The 24,649-nt window shown below is 46.2% G+C and overlaps 1 long non-coding RNA gene across 1 annotated transcript; it reads right to left on the reverse strand.

Annotated features, from left to right (window-relative positions):
* Positions 1-6,008: 6,008 nt before the first annotated feature.
* LOC147132698 (uncharacterized) lies at positions 6,009-10,355 on the reverse strand. Its single transcript, XR_015082087.1, has 3 exons — positions 9,650-10,355; positions 8,941-9,105; positions 6,009-7,393 (listed from the first exon to the last, which is right to left on the reverse strand). It is a non-coding gene; the product is annotated as an uncharacterized LOC147132698 (long non-coding RNA).
* Positions 10,356-24,649: the final 14,294 nt, after the last annotated feature.

The raw sequence follows: 24,649 nt of genomic DNA on the forward strand, positions 1-24,649 counted from the left end.
TACTTCTGATTCAAGAATCTAAGCTGTCCTTCTTCTTTATGGGTTAATAAATGGTTTAATTCCTGTCTTTTCTCCTTTATCGTGATAGGTGTGCTTCCTTCATGCAATGTTTGATCATCTCGCTCTAATTTACGCATAGCATCTTCCAACTGTGTTTGTTTCGCAAGTCTTTCCTTTTTTATTCTAGAACAGATTGCAATAATGTTGCCTCTTAAAAAACACTTAGCTGCCTCCCATGCTACTGTAGGGACACCTAACTGTTATCATTAAGTTGAATATACTCCAGTAGGCATTTTTGCAATTCCTGTTTAATCCTCTGATTATTTAGGAAAGACACATTGGCTCGCCAATATTTGAAGTTTCTATTTTGACTCATCTTTAATTTTAAACATACTGGGGCGTGATCTGATATAGTAATTGCTTCAATATTACATTGAATAGTTCTGAAAGAATCCACCGCAGACATCAAGAACATATCTAGCAGAGAATGAGTGCCATGCACGTGTGAGAAAAAAGGTAAAGTCTTTTTCCTTGGCATGTAAATGGCGCCAAACACCAACCAAGCCTAATTCCCCCATCAATGTTGTTAAAGCCAAAGATTTGGGGGATTTGGAACCCGAGTCAGCAGGTAGTTTATCAATATATCCTCTCAAAACACAGTGAACTCATCCTAACTTATATTATTCAAAAATAACAAAATTGAACTCCGACCCACGGCCTTCTTTTATGTATTCAAACTTCCATAATTCAGTGCCAGTAGCACTTAAAAAGATTCTGACAGTTGAGGAGAAAAATTCAAAGTGTTATCTTCAAAAAGAGACCAAAACTATGCCGATACTCTACATGGTTCAAGTACAGCATCAAATTTACTTTGGTGCACCTTTCGTTCAGGAAAAACTGCCAGGTGGAATTGCAAAGGGCTACTACCACAGCTGAAGGACATGCATACAATAACTTAACCCATGAAATAAAAGTATCACCAAAGCCAAATCTATGCAGAGTTTCAAAAAAATAGCTCCATTCCACTCTATCGAATGCCTTCTCAGCATCCATCGAGAGAAGGCATTCGGAGTCAGATTGACAAGGAGTAAACATTCAATAAACGACAAATGTCACAAAAAGAACGCATGTCCTTCACAAAACCTATCTGGTCCGTGGATACAACATATGGCAAAACCTCTTCTAAACGACAGGCCAATACTTTAGCCAAAATGTTATAATCACAATTCAGTAGTGAGATTGGCCTCTAAGATGAGCACTCTAATGGGTTCTTTACCTTTTTGAGAAGCAAAGTTATACAGGCCTGGTTCAGAGTATTAGGAAGAACCCCCCCAAACATAGCAAGATAGTCTGTACATACTCTTGCAAGAATTGGCGTGAGTTGTCGAGAAAATGCAGCATACAACTCACTCGGGAGGCCATCCAAACCAGGTGATCTGCGGGGTTGCAACAATTTTATTGCTTACATTATCTCCTGTTGCTCTATTGGCATATCCAATGTAGAAACCTGGTCTGGAGACAAAGTTGGAATCGGCAAATCTCTAAATAATTCGGAAATAAGAGAGGGGTCAGAAGGAGTCTCAGAACCATACAGGTCTCGGTAATAATGTTGAAATGTATCATTAATTCCTATCTGGTCAGTGACAGTCTCACCGGCCTTGTCTGTCACACCATTAATAATTCGTTTAGCTCTGACACCCTTCAATTTATTTGCAAGTTCCCCATGTTCATAGAAATTACTCCTATTTTTAATAAGCAAATATTCAATTGAAAGTGATGTAAGGATATCATACTCTGTATTAAGCCTTAATCGTTCTTTGCATAAATCCGGGGAAGGGGATTGTGCGTTCTTATTATCAAGATCAGCTATTTTATTTTCCAGATCCTTTCGTTTACTCCATGAGGCCCTCTTCTTTTCAGCCACAAATGATATCACCTGCCCTCTCAAATACGCCTTGAGGGACTCCCATACTGTTGCAGAGAAATCTGATGTCATGTTAAGGTCCAAAAATAACGAAATTTGGCCAGATATGAAGTCAAAAAATGTTGAATCTGATAACAGAAGAGAGTTAAACTTCCACAGTCGTTTGGAAGCCATAACGTCGGGCATCTTAAATTTATCTTAAGTAAAGGAGGTGCATGGTCCGATACTACTACAGGAAGATATTCACATGATAAAATTTCAAATGTCAATTTATTACCAGTGAAAAGATAATCAATTCGACTGTACGTTTGGTGACGGTATGAAAAAAAAAGAATATTGCTTGTCCTTAGGGTGCAAAAAACACCAAATATCCGAAATCCCATAAATCGAAAGAAAAGACCGCACATGGGTAGCAGATTTAGATATCACATATCCAGGCCTGACAGATGACTTATCCATCACAGGGTCCAGACATAAGTTGAAATCCCTTCCCAAAATGAGTAAATTAGAATTTAAACAACAACAAAAACATCCTGCAACAATTGTGAGAAGAACTTGCTGGGCTGTGAACCCTCCATTCCCTCACGTAAACCAATAAGACGGACGTTGTTCCTCCTGTTTCTCCCCTCCAAGTCCGTCAGTTTCGCCGTTAGCTTGGTGTTATCAGCCAGCAGTCTTTCACAGCAATCCTCCACTTTAGCCAAGCGTTGTGTAGTAATTCGGCGTTACCTTCCAGGGAATCCAAACGCTCGCCATGACTATTGACAGTCTTTTGGAGCCCATCCAACTTCCCATTCACTTTGTCAAAAGATTTTTTCAACTCCGTGAGCAGGGAAGTTTGCAGGTCGGCTAGCGAGGCAGCCAAGTCAGCCTTGCTAATAGTAGCGGCAGCAGCATCCGATTCGTGTTTTCCGTTCACTTTGGGAGGTTTAGGGTGGCATTATGAAGTAGAGCGCTACTAAATGGCGAAATAAACTTAAAACGTTAGTTCAGGTATACCAAAAAGCAGTTTGGAATGTGGGTTGTAAAGTCAAGTCGTGGGAGCCCGAGCGTTATGCAACCTACTCCATGCTCGCCAAACCGGAAGTCTCTCCTTTGCATATTTTGAAGTGAGCATTAGTAGGGATGTCCACATACATTTTGGTGCCAATTGAGCGCCGATTTTGGACGTCATAAACAATGTACAATAATTTCCAATGGAGAGTTTGGAATCGGTTCCTCCCGTGACTCCGGCCGAACAAGGATAGAGCGGTAGGGGGCGCGGCCATTGGCCTAATTAACGAGAGGCGGTATTCATGGAGTTACTTATTTCCTAATTTCTCCAAATTGAATGGATAAAATAGAAAATGCCACTCTTTTAATTTTCCTGATCAAAAAATATATAAAATGAACTTGTTAGTGAAAACATGGCCATCCCGACCCCACCGTCCCTTTAACTATTTAGATATACATGCCTGCATTCACATAACTATTCAGACATGTACTAAACTCACACATTTTCCAATAAATGTCTTAGTAACATGTATTAACACAGGAATTCATTAATTTGGGTGGTTGCAAAACATTTGGCAATCATTAATTAAGTATTTTGTGTGAGCTCATCTAAAGTGAGCGCTATCAATCTCTCATAAAATATTTATCAATGAGATGTAAAGGCTGACAAAGCCTCAAGACTGACACAAATTAATCTTAACAGACAAAGGAAAGACACAACACAAAGGGATACAGAACATATTGTTTTAATATTTATTTGATTTATTTATATTTAGTGGGTTAACATGGCTGCATAAAAACTTGCCAACACCAACAGTGGAACAAAAATAACACATAAAATCTTTGAGGAAAAAACTACTTACTTATACTTTGCATATAAAAATATTTCAACATACGTAAAATAATACATTAAATGTAATTGTATGACTGTGAAAACAAAGTACGCTGATTCCTTTGAATTTATGCCTCAGCCATCTCTCACAGAGACTAATTCTTGCCAACAGTGGTTACAGTGACTGCATTTGACTACTTGTATTTTTTCTAAATGTCTTGAATCAATCTGCCCAATGCATCGTTACAGTGTTTCTTTGCGAGCCATTCAAGTCCACTCAATCACTGCAAGGTGGGTCAGAAAGCAAATTGTCAGTGCGATTTCCCCTAAGCCTCTGCTCCTTGTAGGATCAGGCCCTCTCAAGATGCTGGGGATGGGCACCAGTTTGCGGATCTACTTACCACCTGCTGTGATTGACAGTGTGATGGTTGTACCCAAGTGCAGAGAGTATACGATAGGTACGCCACTCATCACTGATAACTGAAGATCCATGCCTAATCATGGGGACTAGATGTCTTCGATATCTTCTCTCCACAAGACGCAAAATAGGCTTTGTCCGTCCTTGATGATGCCTCACACCTAGCATCCCAAAGACCCATGTTTTTCTTTTCCAGCCACCAGTCATTCTTCCTCTCCCATACTGATGCAGGAACAAAAAAACAAACACAGATGTAAACAGATTCCTTCTATTAACAAAAACTTCTTTGACTCTATTTGACAAATATTCATAGTCACTCCTATAACTTACCTTTCTTTTTGTTGGGTCTCCTGGCTCTGTGCCTTGAGCCCTTCCCTGTGTGTGTGTTTGTGTGGGCGTGTCAGGAGTAAGGAGACAGTGGTGCTGGGGCCAGGTGAAACCAATCTTCGTCAGTGTGCTACTTAAGCTGGTCCCTGACTCCACCTCGTCGCCAGATCAACTCACTCATTCACGGGTTTGTGCATCCAGCCATTTTTCTAGTTGCTACCAAGTAGTTTTGCAAACCCTGACTCTGTCTTTTTCCCTGCATTCTTCAGAATGTTTATTGCCCTGATCCTTGCCTGATGGACCTGTGCCCTGCAATCAACTGGATTCCATTCCATTCCTTGACCTGGGACTGCTGAATTTTGGACCACTGCTGCCTGCTACAGCTTGGTTCAATAAAACAATCACCTTTCCTGCCACCCTGTCTCCCTCTCGGCAATTGGGCCCTCCACACACCCAGCGCCTTAACACTTTTGCGCCGAAAATGGCTCTCATCGATCACAACAAACTCCCTTCTTCCACCAATCTGCTGGCCTGTACGTCTTTGCATCCTTTCAACTGCTGTGACATAGACCTCCCTTATTTTTTGGTCATTTTAGTGAGAGTTGTTGAACTAGCTGCAATTGCGTCATCCATCAGCCGAATGCCGCTCCAGTTTGTCAGCTAATGTCCACCAGACTCCACCATCTATTGTTCTACAATCTACATATTATGCACCTGTCTTGTTTTATGCTAATAGAGTCAACCAATCTAACACACGACGTGCTAAATCAACAATAGCATTTCACATCGAAACAACAGAACAGACGTAACATCAGCCAATCGCATTCATATGCATTTCAGACACCTCTAGGAAAACATCAAATCAAAGCATTACAGCACCTAATGCAATAACCTAGTCTATGGCGCCCTCGCCTGTTGAACTCCTCCACCTGCAATCACATCCAGCTCGAGGAACTACACGGTGCCAGAGCCCCCCCCCCCCCCCCCCCAGCCTCTTTGTCTGGCCCATGTACTTGAAACACAAGAACATCATGCATAAACAGCTCTTCAGCGGTTAGAGCGCCCCGAGCGGTGGAAGAAAAATCCACAGAATAGCCGCACCAGACTATAAGCCGCATGGCTCAAAATCTAGGAAAAACGTTGCGTCTTATTGTCCGGAAAATACGGTAAACAGTAAGTAATTGCGAAAACAAAATTAGGTTTTGTAAAAAAGTGTACTTATGTGTAAATTTGAAAAAAAAAAAAAGTAGATTGTAGTTAGTTAAAATGATTATTTTTGTATTTCTGATTCTAAATTAAAAATAAAATATGGTAATTTCAAAATTATTAAACTATACAGTACAGCTATGTTCATGCCAGTATATATCTGTGCGGGTAATTTTATTTGTCTAATTCTAAATATTTGACATGTTCATCTGTAACTAAAGCAGGCTACGCCTCTGTTTTAATAGTTTTTCAAATGGTGACGCTATTAATATATTTTTTTTTAATTGAATGAATTATGGATAATAGAGTATGGTGCAATATTTTCATTGTATGATACAAAACGATTTAGATTAGGTTACATTTTAGTTCGTAATCCGACAGCTAACAATAACTTGTATTCTATGTAGTTGTATTCAGGAGGATGATGACCTAAAAGTGATTTACCCAGACCTGCACACAAATGAAGTGTTGTCTGCTCCTGTTTCGGTCGCCTGACCGTAGTTGGGAGACGCAGGGGAGATCCCTCTCTAAGGCCGGAGTTGCCTCCGGAGTCGCGGTTGTCGCACATCATCGATAAAAGGGTGGGAGGGAGCTCAGTAGCTCAACAACACACCCTGCTGTTTCTGGAGCTGCGGGTCCAGCAATGTGTTGCCACGGACCCAGGAGGAGGCCATGGGGGTGACGTGTGCTGCGGGAGCAGGTGTCGTGGCGGTGCTGGCGGCAGATGAAGCCTGGGACACTGGCAAGACAAATGGAAATAAAATTACTTCATTCCTCACCTTAATTACTTTGTCACTGCCTTTGTCCCACTGACACGTTCAAGTCACTCACGCTGAGACTCGATCTCCACGGCTGCTTCAAACAGCACGTGAACTGTCTCTGGTGGCTCTGCTGACGGCTCTGCTGACAGGACGGATGGCTGCTCACTTGTGCCTGTAAAGAGATGCAAAAGATCACCTCATAACAATCTGGATCCGGGGCCATCTCCCCCCACGGGGGTGGGCGAGGTGTGTGAGTTGCTGTCGGCCCGCCCGGTCGTTTACCTGAAGTGGAGCCAGACACCATGTATTTGGCTTCATTGTACCTTCCGACAATATAAGCATTTAATTGATACATGTACGAGCCGGGCAGTGCCGCCTTTCTGCGTCTTAAGTAGTCCACAAACCTACATGCAGAAACCGCCAACAAAAAATGTCATGTCATGTCATCTTCCAAACCGCTTATCCTATACAGGGTCGCGGGGAGTTGCTGGAGCCTATCCCAGCCGTCAATGGGCGAAGGCAGACTACACCCCGAACTGGTCACCAGCCAGTCGCAGGGCACACATAGACACTGTCACTGAGCGGGAATCGATCCCACGCTGCCCGCAAACAACTCAGGCGTGTGTACCACTACACTATCACTCCCTGACCACTGCCACAACTATAATCATCATCTGATGCTTGATGGAAATGGAATGGAAATATCACCGTTTTCCCGCTCCTGGTGGGATGCAACCACCATGCAGGCGTAGCCCACGTCATGGCTCAAGAGCCACTTGCAGGTTTGACCCCGGTACTGGCCAAACTGGAGCCGGCTCTCACTGAGGACCAGTTGCCGGCACTCGAGGTCTCCCCGACCTCGGACAACGCGGACCCTGGCCTCCTCCTTCACCTGCGCGGCACCTTTGCAGGTGGTGACTGCAGCTTTTGATCTGCAACAATAAATGAGCAGTATTTGATATTATAACGCATTTCATATCCTAGTCCACTTGACAAATACACAATAACAAGCACTTTGATGTGACATTGTATACCACGGCATGTAACACAAAGCGGTCTGAAATTCAATTGTTTTTTGTTGCACCCCAAATGGATAAAAGCACAGTGTTTTCTTCAAATTAGTTTTCATTTCAATGTGGCTGGTGTCTCTAAAACTCTATCGAGAGACTAAAAGCACAACTTTACATGCCGTAGCTATTTATGTGAGAACTCGGTCGGTGATTTTGGGGAGTATTATAAAAAATCTTTGGAAAATGTCTCCATCAGCTCTTAAATTCCACCCCAATTTATTTGTCCAAACAAATGTACCTTTAGCTGTACAAGGCATTAAAATGAACAGGAAACTCAAGAAGCATGGCAAGTCAGTGCCATCATTTTCCCCATGGCTGTGTTTCCGCCACGGTTTCAGCCTCAGCACTGCAACTGCAAATGCTCCTTTTCCGGTCCCATGTATTTGAAATTAGGCTTGAAATCCATTTCCTGTCTCACACACATACACCCCCCCCCCCCCCCCCACACACACACACAACCCACATACACTCACACACACACACACGCACGCACACGCAGACATGGTCAAGAAAACAATTCACACACACTTGCACATTGAAATTGTGCATATTCATTCACAAATCATCGCTGTCCTGTGAAAAACACATCTCCAATTTTGGAAACTTTTTTTTACACTTCACTTAAATGCGATGTCTGTAACGCGGAAACATGATTCGTGTAAAAATAAGAAAATGAAAAAATATGGACATAAGTGTTTTTCACATGACAGCGACGAAATGCATTACTACTACACTGGAAAAAATAAACTTTCCTTTTGGTTGCACATGATAACAATGTGGTTCATCAACAAATATACAATAACTTGTAAACAGGAAAAAAAAGCACTTCACTTTGGACACATTCACATCAATATAGGATGATTATTATAGTACTGTATGATTATTATTATTGGTGGTATTGTCATGGAAAAGTAAACCCGTATTAGCGTACACATCTAAGTCAAAGTATAGTTAAGTACATATGTAGTACAAGGTACTGCTTAAGTACAAGATACACTGCTCATTCTTAACAATGATTGCAATATATTTATTGTTGTTAGGAATGATATGCAAGTACATTAGCTGTCTAAAAGATACACTGCTCATTTTTAACAATGATTGCAATATATTTATTGTTGTTGTGAATTGTAACAAAACGTGTATAGCATTAGCTATAATACGCACTGTATAAAATAATATATCATATCATGTAGAAATAGCAAATGGAAGTGACAAATATTTTTTGTATACACTGCTCATTTTTAACAATGATTGCAAGATATTTATTGTTGTTGTGAATTGTAACAAAACGTGTATAGCATTAGATATAATGCGCACTGTATAAAATAATATATCATATCAAGTAGAAATAGCTGGAAGTGACAAATATTTTTTGCATTGCCCATGTAAGAGAGGAATGTGTATATTACTTTTGATGTGATTTGTTTGTCCTCCCGCGGCACGGTGGTCGACTGGTTAGCACGTCCACCTCACAGTTTAGAGGTTGTGGGTTCAATCCTGGCTCCGGCCTCCCTGTGTGGAGTGTGCATGTTCTCCCCGTGCCTGCGTGGGTTTTCTCCGGGTACTCCGGTTTCCTCCCACATTCCAAAAATATGCATGGTAAGTTGATTGGACTCTCTAAATTGCCCCTAGGTGTGATTGTGAGTGCGGATGTTTGTCTTTGTGTGCCCTGCGATTGACTGGCAACAAATTCAGGGTGTCCCCCGCCTACTGCCCGAAGACAGCTGGGATAGGCTCCAGCACGCCACGCGACCCTTGTGAGGAGAAGCGGTATAGATAATGGATGGATGGATGTTTGTCCTCCCCCTGTTACAGAGCACGTATGTTTGTATTCGTACACGAGAAACAATTTTACTGAATTCAGACACGTACATCGGTTGCAGCTGATAAACACTGTTGAACCAACATATCGTTTGAATCTTTTAGAGGGTAACAGTCGTCAATTGATTGGGTTTTACCACATAACAACCACGTGCAAACGAAGGCGAAGTACAGTACAGTACTTACTCTTTTCCGGCGATGCGGTGCATACGTTCGTGTACATTCGCGACCAATAAAGTGATACCTCCCTCTCTCCCGCAAAAAAATATAAACGAAAACGACTCAATCCTTACTTACCGAAAGAGTGGAATTGGAAGTGGTGAATTCCGTGACTTTTAAACGAGCTAGCGAGTAGTAGCGGCGACGTACGTGCTTCTTCGCGGGCCAAACACACACGGAATGGCCGAATCAAAATTGGAAGAACCCGCGGGCCCGGTGAATACAATATTGACCAATGGGGTTGGGGGGGAGTGGGGGCGGCGCCGCGGATTTGTGTACGTGCGCGATTGGGCCAGGACGAATAGAGTATCGACCAATGGGGTCAGGGGGGAGGCGCCGCAGATTTGTGGACGTGCGCGATTGGTCGTACGAGAATAGGCGCCGAGCCAATCGTTTTAGGAGCTGCTTACCCGAAGATGGCGGCGCACTAGGCGTTTATGGATCACAGCATAGTGACTATAAACGTCTTGTCTTGAAGTTAGTCACATGATACAAGTCTTTCAAAACTACTATATAAACATGAAACATAGAGCTCACTGAAAGTGATTATAATCAAGTCTGCAAACTTCACAATTTGTTCGAACGTGTCACAGTGTAAAAATAACAGTGTTAAATAACTTTCTATGACAAATACAGCACTTAGAGACGATGCTTTCAAAGGTGCAAACAACACAAAGCTTATAGCGGGTGACAAGCAGAATGCACAGTTACGCTGCTTACGATAGGAGGACGACTCGCAACAAGGGAATCTGGCCAGTGGAGGAGTAATCTCAGACAGGGGTATTGTCAGACCGGAAAGGGTATTCGCAGAAAGGAAGTGGTGGTCGTCGTAAAGATGTGGTGGTGGTCGTAAAGGTTTGTGGTCGTAAAGTTTTGCAAATAAAAGCGTTTACATTTTCAACACGAAGTGATGTTAGTAAAGATTTGAAAATAAAGTGATGAAAATAAAAAAGATTACATTTTCACAAAAACTTGTAAAACGCGCATTAACGCCGCTTACGATTGGCACCCCCCCCCATGTGAAGGTCAAGCAGCGTATAAGAGTGGCAGTAACGTGAGTATGTTGTATGTATTGTATTGAATTGTATTGTATATGGTTATGTATGCTATTTTTAACTATAGTATAGAAATTTAGAAAAGCCTTTGTAACATCGACGTGTGCACATTGTACTGTTTCTACTTATAATACTCAATATTTCCACTTATAATTTCTAAAAAGTCATGTCATGACGTTGCATTATAAGAAGAAACTTGAAATTATATTTATATGAAATGTCCTTTAATACTTATAAACCTGTATCAGAATGTTATGACCAGTAGCTGTTTGAAATATTCATGTTGTAGTTGTTAAATATCGATATATTTAGAAAGTATTGTATAATTGTAGTAATCATAGTTTATTTATTTTTATTTATGTATTTTTTCAATACTGTACAGAATATCAGAGGAAAGGTAGGATCTTATGTAACGGGAAGGACTAGATATTAGTTTATACTTCCTCATACCCCCTTTCGAGCAAGTGAAAGTGTGATTTGCCTTGCCATATTGTTTAATTTTTTCTTCTTTGTTTCCCCGATGTATATTAGCATTTCAAGTTTAATTTGAATATTATCTTATTTACATATACGAAATAAAGACAATCAATCAATAGTGGTTGCGACATAAAAGATAAAAACCATTGCATATAAAATCGTAACGTATGATTCAACCATCTCCTAGACGCATTTTGCACTGCAGCGTTTGTCTTATAATGTGTCTTATAATGTAATTAACACTGACACAAGACTGAACCACTACTTTCTATGTATACATTATGCTGCAGCCGCAGCTCCAGGGAGGAAAGGTGGACGTGCGTTAAAAGCGTATCCGAGCAAGAGGGACTTTCCCCGGGCAGCCAAAAGTGGAGTGGTGGCTGCCTATAATAGCCCTGGTAGCATAAAAAAACTCCAGGGAGGAGGGGCGGACGTGCGTAAAAGCGTGTCCGAGCAAGAGGCACCTTCCCCGGGCAGCCACAAGTGCAGTGGTGGCAGCCTCCAGCAGCCCTTGTAGCTTAAAAAAGCTCCAGGGAGGAGAGGCGGACGTGTGTGAAAGCGTATCCGAGCAAGAGGCACCTTCCCCGGGCAGCCAAAAGTGGAGTGGTGGCTGTCTATAATGGCTCTGGTAGCAGAAAAAAGCTCCAGGGAGGAAAGGCCGACGTGCAAAAAAGCGTATCCGAGCAAGAAGCACCTTCCCCGGGCAGCCAAAAGTGGAGTAGTGGCTGCCTATAATAGCCCTGGTAGCATAAAAAAGCACCCGGGTGAAGAGGCGGACGTGCGTAAAAGCGTATCCGAGCAAGAGGCACCTTCCCCGGGCAGCCAAAAGTGGAGTGGTGGCTGCCTATAATAGCCCCGGTAGCATTAAAAAGCTCCAGGGAGGAGAGGCGGATGTGCGTAAAAGTGTATCCGAGCGAGAAGCACCTTTCCCCGGGCAGCCAAAAGTAGAGTAGTGGCAGCCTCCAGCAGCCCTGGTATCATAAAAAAGCTCCAGGGATGAGAGGGAGACGTGCGTAAAAGCGTATCCGAGCAAGAGGCAACTTCCCCAGGCACCATCCCCCCCGCCCCGCGTGCCGTCACGGCCACGCCGCCCGCTCCCCGCCGGTCGCCCGTGCCTGCCCCCGCGCGGAGCCGGGTCGGTGCGAGGGGGCCGGGTTCTGGCGGGCCGCGGCGGCGACTCTGGACGCGCGCCAGGTCCTTCCCGCGGATCTCCCCAGCTGTGGTGCCTGCAGCCTCGGTCTTACCCGGCTTCCCCCGGCGCCCTCTCCTTCTCGCTGGGGGAAGTCGCGCGTGGGGGGGCCGGCGCCTAGCAGCTGACTTAGAACTGGTGCGGACCAGGGGAATCCGACTGTTTAATTAAAACAAAGCATCGCGAAGGCCCGCGGCGGGTGTTGACGCGATGTGATTTCTGCCCAGTGCTCTGAATGTCAAAGTGAAGAAATTCAATGAAGCGCGGGTAAACGGCGGAAGTAACTATGACTCTCTTAAGGTAGCCAAATGCCTCGTCATCAAGAAATTGAAGGTTCGGGTGTTATGTGTACCGGTGCTGTCCATAAAGGAGGGTGGAACATGGGCATTCCCACCCTCTAAGGCTAGTACAGTAATAGTTACTTAGGCTGCACCTCCACGTGGTCCCGCCGGAAACGTTGACTCAGAAACAACTGTAAGTTGACGGCTAACGCAGCCAGCTCGCAAAGGGAGAAGGAATTGACCAACCCTTCCCCGAGAATGGTCACCAGCTATCATGAAAAAGTCCACAATTATAAATACCGGCCAGGATCGTCGTTCTGGTGTATCAAAATCGACGGAGGCGCAGCTTGGTGAGGGGCTGTGGCTGCTCGGGCAACCTCCCCTGGATGTGTGTATGGTGGCACACATGCCAGAAGGACGGATCCACCATAGGGCAACAGGTAAAAGGAACGGCGACCCACTCTGGTGCAACAAAGTGAAGCATCAAAAGAGTGAAATCGGGAACTCAGACAAGATGGAAACGTTGGCACGGAATGGTGGAAGCGAAAACTCCCTAGCAAGGAAGTCTATGCTACCAAACATGCAGTCCCAAGAGGGCGACCAGCGAAGCCGTGGGAGCGGATGGACCTTGGCTGGTAAAACTCTTGGGAAGCCCTCAGGGGATTCTAAATTAATGATCAGTGGAAGCTCGCCAATGAGAGTAGAGCCAAAGGTGATCGTGCAGAATCCTCAGCCAGTACCAGAGGCCAAGATAAAATGTGTCCCTTATGTACGGAAATCACCGGGAACAGAAATGATGAGCTCCCCGAATAAGATGAACAGCCCAGGCTCGCCAAGACAGAATGTGGTAATAACGGTGACAAGGATTTCGCTCTCATGTCCAGTATGTGGGTTGAATATATGGGGTGTATGGCTACTGGCAAAACACTTCATGGCAAGGAGATATGCTGTGAAGTATGCATGCCAAAAATGTGACAAAAGATCAATGAGCTGCCATTCTATTGCATGTCATGTACCAAAATGCAAAGGTACATATAGCAGAGTAGAGAGCAACCACAACTTCTCCTGTGATATTTGCAACAGGAGATTCACTAAAGCTGTGGGAGTATCGCAACATAAAAGACATGCCCACCCTATACAATGGAACAAAATCAAGTTGGAAAAACTCAATGCTGGCAGAGAGCGGATCAAAGGCAAAAGGAATAACGAAAATAATGACTTAATAAGCACTGGCGAAAGGAGCGAGATGGGCGAATCACCCAAATTTGACAAGGACACAAATGATGAAAAGGCACATGGACTGGTGAGGTTGACAAGGCGACTCCTGCATGGGAGCATGGCAGGCGATGGCCCAGAGGAAAAACGGAAGGTGGAAAACCCTGCAGACTCCGATGCTAAAATGATCCCAATGAAATCACCTAAAGAAGGCTGTGTGAGAAGGATTCGGGAAACAGCTGGTGATACAGGGGATGGTGAGGAGCTCAGGGCCATCGCTACATGGTTGGGTGACGCAGATCGGATGCCTGAAACGATGGAGTCGTATGCGTCAGATTTGATCTCTGAACTGGGAGGAGGCGTGGTATAACTCAAAAGACCCCCGAATCTGGAGATAAAAACCAAGCAGTGGAGAAAAGGCGAGTTGAGAAGGAACAGGAAACAAAGGAAATACAGAGAATACCAAATCCTATATAAAATGGACAAAAATAGACTAATGGAAATGATCCTCAATGAAGGATCTGCAGACCAATGCAAAATACCGATACCTGAAATACAAGAGGTATTTCGGCAACGATGGGAGAATGATACTCAATTCACTGGCTTGGATGGTTTTGTCTCGATTGGAGGGGCGTTGAATGAAGAGTTGAATACCCCCATCCTGGGCAAAGAGGTCAAATCAAACCTGACCAGAATGGCTAATGGCACGGCACCGGGACCAGACAGGATCAGTAAAAAGGCATTACTGGACTGGGATCCTAGTGGGAGGCAACTGGCACGGCTGTACACAGCATGGTTGGTAAATGGAATCATTCCGAGGGCCTTTAAAGAGTGCAGAACACGACTGCTGCCAAAGTCAAACGATCCTAACGAACTGAAAACAATAAACGGCTGGAGACCGGTAACGATTGGATCGATGGTACTCAGATTATTTTCGAGGATCATAACAATGAGGTTAGGGCGGGCTTGCCCTATTAACCCCAGGCAGAGGGGGTTTTTGACTGGTGCGGAAGGCTGCGGGGAGAACCTCATGATATTAGACGAAGTGGTGAGACACTCAAAAACAACAGGAAAATCACTGGCAGTCGTGTTTGTGGACTTTGCTAAGGCATTCGATTCAGTGGCACATGAGCATATCCTGTGTGCTCTAAGACAGAGGGGCGTAGACAACCATGTGGTGGAGTTGATAAGGAACTCCTATGTGGACTGCGTGACCAGGATAGGTTGCGGGACGGCCAAAACCGAACCTATAAGAATGAAGGTTGGAGTGAAGCAAGGCGATCCAATGTCCCCACTGCTATTCAACCTCGCTATGGATCCTCTCATCCATAGCCTAGAGATGGCGGGTTCGGGTGTGAAATGGGGTGAGCGCAAACTCACCACGCTGGCCTTTGCCGATGATCTGGTACTTGTGAGTGACTCGAGGAATGGCATGGTATGGAACCTAGAGATGCTGGAGGTATTTTGCCTGAAAACTGGACTGAGAGTCCAACCTAAAAAATGTCATGAATTCTGGATTGATAAAGGAGTGGTAAACGGGCTAGATCCATGGACAATATGTGGTACAAATATCCACATGATACCGATAGGGGAGTCGGTAAGATACTTGGGAGTCAAATTCGGCCCCAATGGCATAGTACACCCAGATACTAAGCTGGAAGTTCAACTAATGTTGAAGAAAATTGGAAGAGCACCACTTAAACCATCACTAAAGATCATGCTGCTCAAAAACTATGTCCTACCAAAAGTCATGTGCAGTGCGGACATGGGGAAGGTATCGGTGACCAATTTATGCCGAACAGACAGGATGGTCAGAAGGGCGGTAAAGGAATGGCTCCACTTAGCTGAGTTCACAGCTAATGGCCTGCTATATTCCAGAAACAAAGATGGAGGACTCGGTATAACGAAACTAAAAAGTGCCATCCCGTCAACACGGTTCTAGAGATTCTGGCGAATGTGTTCGTCAGATGACCTGTGGATTCGAACGCTGGCTCAAGGAACGGTGGCAAGAACCACATGGGCGATGTGGTGGAGAAAAGCAGGTGGCGAGACAGGGTGTCACCCCATATGGAAGGCTGACGGTGGGGAACAAAACCTAAAGGAAAAACAACTAAACATGCCTGACTGGAGGCGTGGAGAGAATATGGCATGGAGCATGTTGCAGATGCAAGGCAATGGAGTTGAGCTATTCAGAGATGACAAGTTAAGCAACTCTTGGATAGCAGAACCTACAGTTGTAGGTTTCAAACAGACAAGCTTCCTGTTGGGACTAGCACTAAGAGCAGGTGTAGTACCCACACGCGAATTCATGTTGCGAGGAAAAAATAAGAGAGAAGCAATGTGCAGACAATGTGGGAGAAGCCTGGAAACAAGTGCACTCATCATTGGCCAATGTGCCTTCCTGAAAGATAACAGGATCAACCGCCACCGCAAAGTGTGTGATCTACTAGCCACCGAGGCAGAGCAGTGGGGGTGGCAGGTGATAAGAGAATTCAGGGTGCTGGACCCTGACAGACGTCTCCGGATTCCAGACATGATATGCAAAAAAGAGGCTACAGTGTTGGTGCTGGATGTCACTATCAGATTTGAAAGTGACAGTGATATCCTTGTGAGAGCAGCACAAGAAAAGGTGGATAAATATTCACCATTTACGGCACAAATAGCTGCTATGTTGAAGGCGGATCGAGTGAAGGTTATGGGCTTTCCAGTGGGTGCCAGAGGGAAATGGCCCACTGCGAATAACAAAGTCCTAACATTGTTGGGTATTCCGGCCAACAGAATGGAAGAATTTGCAAAAATGATCAGCAGGAGAACTCTGCTCTACTCTATAGACATGCTCAGAGTGTTCATGGCAAAGCAACACAGTTCCGGCAGGTAAGTTACCGTTATGGGAGATGGCCCGCTCCCCGATAAAAAAAAAAAAAATAAAATAAAAAAAAAATACATATATAAATACATTATTGAGAGCGTGAAGGAGGAGGACTATGTCAATCAACAAACGGGGGCCAACATTGGGCGCGTTGGCCCCTAGATTGACATGATGGCCCCGTACCCAGCCACAATGAGCAAATCCCGACGCGGTGGTTCAATCATGTGGCTTGGGTAACGTGGTGTCATCGATGACTGTGCATCTGATTGTCAGAGCAAGCCCTGACAAGGTGGCTGGCTCAGGATGGTCAGGTGTTGCAGCCCGCCCAAACATTCTCAGGTTGGAAACCTGAACTTCCCCTTATCCTGGGCGACCAGGGCCCACATGAGCGTGACCACTAAGGAAATCTGGATAAGTAAGAGATGGAGTCTGGCTTGTATGTCGAACCCAAGGGTTAGCACATTCGTTGCCCACCATCCCAGAAAGTCTGGAAACTTTAACACCTATTACTCTTCCTTCTTCACCCTTTCCGTCCTTGCATTGATGATCTTCAGACCGGGATGGTTCTAGATGTATCTAGCACAATGTTAAGGGCGATGGGGGAGTGGTGCGTGCATATTAGCATAGTGCCTGCGTGGTCTGTCCTCTTCTCTCCCTGAAGACCTATGCTAGCCCGTAAAGAGCCTCATGGCAGAAGACCCGGTATATGCACGTTACTGCTCTCTAGCCTCTGAAAGCTGGATGCGAGTTGGGTAGTAGTTTGATCCGGACGAGCAATCGTCCGAGTAAAAATCAGTAAGTAGCCAAATGCCTCGTCATCTATTTTTCAAGGTAGGAGTCCGAGGTGTGTCGTGGACCTACCTGTGCCGGCCATAAAACGGGGGCGAGTCTTGGGTAAGCTTGCCCCCCGAGGTTGGCGCGAGTCTAGTTACATAGGCTGCACCTCCGCGTGGTCTCGCCGGGACAACGATCGCCCGGGTTTGGGTCACCGACAGGCATCGGCTAACGCAGCATACCCATTCGGAGCGACAATGACCTCAAAGAGCGTGATGGTATCGTTCGGAAGGTGGGATGGGCTGGTCGTATCCCAGGCTGGCCTGTTCTACGCCGGCAATGGGGTATTGGCAGGCCCTCCTGCTTCTTGGTGCGTGAAGGCATGGGAAAGAAGGTGGGATGGGCCTGTCGGCTGCTAGGCTGGCATGTTCTACGTCAATGTTGACGGGCCCTCCGACCTCGAGAGCGTGAAGGTATTGATAGGATAATGTCGGCCTTGTGTACGCCCAGGGCGCTGATCTCCATTCGTCGGATGAACAAGGGGCGCTGCCTCTGCTTTGTAGATATGTAGTACCCTGATGGGAATTCGTATAATGGGTGAAGTGAGTTTGAGTAATTGTCACGGGTCGTATTGCCCAGGACGTTACTCAAGGGCTACAGACGGTGTGGTGATGAGGACACGTGGCCTGTGAACAAGGATTCTTCATGCCGATCTGTACAATAATAGTTCGGATGCTAGAGCGGGAATCTGATGGAGGCCCATCCGGACCCCCAATGGGGAAAGGATGTCTCATCGGTGATCCGTGATGGTATGGGGAGCGCGCAAACTGTGGTGGCTCCTAGACGGCGTGGGGCGGCATTTTCGCCAGCAGTAGCCAAATGCCTCGTCATCTATTTTTAAATGTAGGAGCCCGAGGTGTGTCGTGGACCTACCTGTGCCGGCCATAAAACGGGGGTGAGTCTTGGTGAGTGCGGCACTGGCACTGAGGGCGGGTGTGTACCCCACCCGGGAGTTCCGAGCTCGGGGCAGGGACAAGCAAGGAGCAGCCCGCAGGCGTTGCGCAGCACGGCTCGAGACGTGCTCCCACATCTTGGGTCAGTGCGCTTATGTTAAGCGTAGCAGGATCCGACGACATAACAAGGTGTGCGAGCTCCTGGCCACTGAGGCAGAACGGCATGGATGGAAGGTGACTAGGACGCCCCATTATGAAGATCCGAATGGCAATATACGTATCCCCGACCTAGTCTGTGCGATGGCTAATGACGTTCTTGTCTTGGATGTGGCTATTCGGTATGAATCGGAGTCTGATACTCTTGAACGAGCTGCAGCGGAGAAGGTGGCCTATTACCAATTAGTGACGGCTCGGATTCTAAAAGAAGAAGGTGGTACATGCATAAAGGTCATGGGCTTCCCTGTTGGAGCCAGGGGGAAATGGCCAACATGACACTTCATGGTCCTCAAGGCACTGGGGGTCCCCCCGAAAAGGACGCGGATCTTCGTCGGATTGGTGAGTAGGAGGGCCCTCCTCTATTCCTTAGATGTGATGAGTCATTTCCTATAATCTGGTCTGGCGAGGTGAAGTGAGGTCGGAGCGGTTTTGAAGCATGGCGCGGCATGGTAAGGAAACGTTCTGAGGAGATGGCCGTCAACGGAGTATAGGATGGTATCGGTTTAAGGGCTGCTACGTTGATGTGTGCCATTGACGGTTCGGATGCTTTATTGGGAATCCAAAGGTTGTGATTCTGACTATCAATATAGGAGGAATGAGACTGGAGGTGCACTAACAGGGCATGGGGAGCGCGCTGATTGCGGTGGTTCCTAGGCGGCGTGGACAAGGATCTCGTGATGATTACAGTGATGGCCTTCACTAGCAGTGGTGCCCGAATGAAGGTGTATCGGGTTCATGCAGTCATGTTAGATGAGTCTTGACGGACAAGGATAAAAACCAGAACTAGCCAAATGCCTCGTCATCTATTTTTAAATGTAGGAGTCCGAGGTGTGTCGTGGACCTACCTGTGCCGGCCATAAAACGGGGGTGAGTCTTGGGTAAGCTCCCCCCCAGAGGTTGGCACGAGTCAAGTTACATAGGCTGCACCTCCACATGGTCTCGCTGGGACAACGATCGCCTGGGTTTGGGTCACCGACAGGCATCGGCCAACGCAGCATAACCCACCCCCCCGCCCATTTGGAGCAGTAATGACCTCAAAGAGCGTGATGGTATCGTTGGGTAGGTAGGATGGGCTGATCGTATCCCGGGTTGGAGTGTTCTACGCTAGCACTAGGGTATTGGCAGGCCCCCTGCTTCTTGTTGCGTGAAGGCATGGGAAATAAGGTGGGATAGGCCGGTTGGCAGCTAGGCTGGCGTGTTCTACGTTATTGCCGGGTAGTCGACGGGCCCTTTGACCTCTAGAGCGTGAAGGTATCAATAGGGAAACACTGGCCTGGTGTACGCCCAGGGCGCTGATCTCCATTCGTCGGGTGAACAAGGGGCGCTGCCTCTACTTTGTAGATGTGTAGTACTCTGATGGGAATTCGTATAATGGGGTGAAGTGAGTTTGATTAATTGTCACGGGTCGTATTGCCCAGGACGTTACTCAAGGGCTGCAGACGGTGTGGTGAGGAGGACACGTGGCCTGTGTACGGGGATTCACCATGCTGATCTGTACAATGATAATTTGGATGCTAGAGCTGGAATCTGATGGAGGCCCGTCCGGACCTCCTATGGGGAAAGGATATCTCCATTGGTGATCTGTGATGGTGTGGGGAGCGCGCAAACTGTGGTGGCTCCTAGACGGCGTGGGGCATGAGATCTCGTGATGATTACAGTGATGGCCTTCATTAGCAGTGGTGCTCGAATGAAGGTGTATCGTGTTCTTGCATCATGTTAGATGAGTCTTGACGGGCAAGGATAAAACCCGGAAAGCGAAATTGCCGCCTTTGGTGGCAATTTTGCCAGAACCAGCCAAATGCCTCGTCATCAAAGAAATTGAAGGTTCGGGTGTTTAGTGTTTACCGGTGTTGTCCATAAAACGAGGGTGGAACATGGGCATTCCCACCCGTAAAGGCTAGTACAGATATAGTTACATAGGCTGCACCTCCACGCGGTCCCGCCGGGACAACGTTGACAAAGAAACATCCTGGAGTTGACGGCTAACGCAGCCAGCCCATAAAGGGGGAAGGAACTTGACCAACCCTTCCCCGACATTGGTCAATAATCATCATGATAAAGTCCATAAATATAAATACCGACCAGGATCGTCGTTCTGGTATATCAAAATCCACGGAGGCGCAGCTTGGTGAGGGGCTGTTGCTGCTCGAGCAACCTCCCCCGGACGTGTGGGTGGTGTCACACGTGCCGGAAGGACAGATCCACCACATGGCAACAAATAATGGTATATGTCCGAAAAACAGTTCGGGGTGCAAGAATAAAGGAACTGATATACCGACCAGCACGTTAGCGGTCAAACGTGCAGGTAAGAGGAACGGTGACCCACTCTGGTGTGATGGAATAGAGCATCAGAGAACTAAGAGAAAAATCTTAGAAAAGATGGAAATGATGGCACGGAAAGATGGAAGCGAAAACTCCCTAGCAAGGAAGTCCATGCTACCAAACATGCAGTCTCAAGAGGGTGACCAGCGAAGCCGTGGGAGCGGATGGAACTTGGCTGGTAAAACTCTTGCAAAACCCTCAGAGGATTCTAAATTAAAGATCAGCGGAAGCTCGCCAATGAGAGTAGAGCCAAAGGTGATCGTGCAGAATCCTCAGCCAGTACCAGTGGCCAAAAGAAAAGGTGTCCCGCATACGCGAAAATCGCCAGGAAAGAAGCTGGTGAGCCCCCCCAAAAAGATGAGTAGCCCAGGCTCACCAAGACAAAACATTGTGATAACGTGGCCAAGGATATCGCTCTCGTGTCCAGTATGTGGACTAAATGTATGGGGTGTATGGCTACTGGCTAAACACTTTGCAGCACGACACATGAGATATATGGTGGAATATGCATGCCAAAAATGTCATGTCATGTCACCTTCCAAACCGCTTATCCTATACAGGGTCGCGGGGAATTGCTGGAGCCTATCCCAGCCGTCAATGGGCGAAGGCAGACTACACCCCGAACTGGTCGCCAGCCAGTCGCAGGGCACACATAAACACTGTCACTGAGCGGAAATCAATCCCACGCTGCCCGCACACAACTCAGGCGTGTGTACCACTACACTATCAGTGGACCTCATGCCAAAAATGTGACAGAAAATCAATGAGTTGCCACTCCATTGCATGTCATGTGCCAAAGTGTAAAGGTACATAAAGTAGAGTGGAAAGTAGCCATAACTTTCCCTGTGACATTTGCAACAGGAGATTTACGAAAGCGGTGGGAGTATCACAACACAAAAGGCATGCAGATCTGGGGCCCAGAGACGTCACGACGCCAATGCCCAACATGGCCCAGCACAGTAATGGAAGACCAGCCATACACAGCATGCATCCCACGAGCCAAAGGGGAAGCAACGCTGGATATCCCTTTGAATGGTTTGAGATCACTGTGCACAGAATGTGAAAATATGGGAGGCAACAGATATGTACTAGGGACACGTCTTCTTTGCATTATCTGTTCAACTTGCATTATCCCATTGTCCAAGAGAGCAGTCAGTAGGCTCCTTGTCACCCAAATGTATCATTATAATTTGATAAACCTCAATGATGATGATGATATTAAGGATGATGATGATGCTGATGATGTTCTCATGTGTTCACTGAGATTTTTCTTTAACTTCATGTTTTGTCTATCACCAGACCAAGAAGGTTCTCGCCCTCATGGGAGGGGGGAGGGGGGGAATTTCCTCTACAATATATACGCTACAAATATGGGTAGGGGTTTTCGCCCCATCCTGGTGATGGACCGATTGTTGTGTTTTCATTATGATGTGTTTACCAGAAACCTTTGGATGGTATTCATTGATGTTCTTCGAAATTCACAACAGGGGGAAATGTGAAGTTGCTTTAGAATGTTCTATATATATTTTGTGCATTTCTCAGAAACATTCTTCATTATTCACTGTCTATACATCTTTTGCTGTATCAGTCTAAGGCCCTCCCACCTATGACGCGTACAGGTACTAGATAAAAGCCAGCCGCGGCTGGGAGGGGGTAGGGAAAGAGCAACAGTCGAGCCGAGAACACACGCACTCTGTGTTCCTCCCTTCTCTCTCCCCCCGCTGCAGTGGTATAAAATTGTACATTGTCTCTGCCTGAATTTCTTTTTACATCTGATGACCGGCCACACGAGGTCTACCCACATTTGGACCTCACAGACATACAGCTGAAATAAGGAACAATAAAGTGGGGAGCGAAGAGTATAGAAAGATGGAAGCTAACAATAAAGTGCTTAAAAAGGTGGGGAAAAGAACTAGAAATCCCTCCGGAGAAGTGAGAGATATAAGTCATGAATATAAGAGAAAAAGCACAGCACACGAATGGAAGGAACTCGAATAAAAGGTGGTTGCGAAACCTCACAAGCAAGGAAGACCATGCTACCATACACACAGTCCCAAGAGGGTGATCAGCGGAGCCGTGGGAGCGGATGGACCTCAGCTGGTAAAACTCTTGGGAATCCCTCAGGGAAATCTAAATCAATGATCAAGATGAGCCCGAACATGAGAGACGGGCTCGACAGGATCGTGCAGATTTCCCAACCTGGTTGGAAAGCCGAAGGAGGACATGAAATGCACATGAGAGCATCACCAAATAAGAAAACACATAAATCTCCCAGAAAGATGGGCAGCCCAGGCCCATCTAGGACGAACATAGTGATAAGCGTGCCAAGAATATCACTTTTGTGCCCAGTGTGTGGTCTAAATATATGGGGTGTGTGGCTATTGGCGAAACACTTCGTAGTCAGACATAAGAGATACACGATCGAGTACGCGTGCCAAAAATGTGGTAAAAGGTCCAAAAACTGCCACTCCATCACATGCCATGCCCCGAAATGTATGAACATGCAAAAGGAAGACTTGGGGAATTATAACTTCCAGTGTGACCTTTGTAACAGGAAGTTTACCACATTAATAGGTGTATCACAACATGAAAGACACACACATCCAGTGCAATGGAACAAAATAAAGCTGGACAGACTCACTACCTAGAGGGCAAAGAATAGAGGAACACAACCTGAAGGAGATGGAGATGGAAAATTCACAACAAATGTATTCCATGGTCACAAGAATGATAGCTCCAATATGTGTAACATCCTAACCAAAGAACATCAATCGGCGGGACAGGCGAGGTTGACAGAGCGACTCCTATGTGGGGGCATGGCAAGCAATGACCAAGAGAAGCACTGGACTAGGGAAAACCCTATGCTTACAGTGGCTACAACGATCCCGCTGGAATCACCACCAAGCACATGCGTCAAAAGGATCATGGAAGAAGTGGAGAAGAGTGATGATGGAGAGGAAGGCGAGGAGCTCAAGGTCATTGCAAAATGGATCAAGGACGTGAATCAAGAGCCTGACACGATTGAGTCGTACGCGTCAAATCTAATAACCGAACTGGGTGGAGGACTGGTCACACTCAAAAGGCCCCCGAAAACAGGCATGGAAACCAAGCAAGTGAGGAAAGGAGAAAGGAGGAGAAATGCAAAAATGAACAGATTTAGAGAGTATCAAAGACTCTATGAGTCAGACAAGAATAAACTGGCTGATATGATACTCAAAGGAGGAGTGGGAATGGAATGCGAAATACCGATACGCATTGTGGAGGAAACATTCCGGCTCCGATGGGAGAAGACAACTGCATTCACTGGCTTGGGGAGATTCATCTCGGAAGGAGGAGTGGCCAATGAGGTGTTCGGGTTTCCGATCCTGGGAAAGGATGTTAGAGCAAACCTGACCAAGATGGCTAACGGCACAGCACCGGTACCAGACAGGATCAGTAAGAAGGCGTTACTGGACTGGGACCCGAGCGGGAGGCAACTGGCACGGCTCTTCACGACATGGTTGGTGAAAGGAATCATACCAAAAGCCTTTAAGGAATGTAGAACACGACGGATACCCAAATCTACCGACCCTAAAGAGTTATGCACAGTGGGAGGATGGAGACCGGTAACAATTGGTTCAATGGTCTTAAGGCTATTCTCACGAGTCATGACGATGAGGCTTTCGAAAGCATGTCCCATTGACCCTAGGCAAAGGGGGTTCCTGGTAGCATCAGACGGATGTGGAGA

Source organism: Filicampus tigris, chromosome 18 (genome assembly GCF_054856515.1).
Source record: "Filicampus tigris isolate MCC_2025a chromosome 18, RoL_Ftig_1.0, whole genome shotgun sequence".
Taxonomy (NCBI): Eukaryota; Metazoa; Chordata; class Actinopteri; order Syngnathiformes; family Syngnathidae; genus Filicampus; species Filicampus tigris.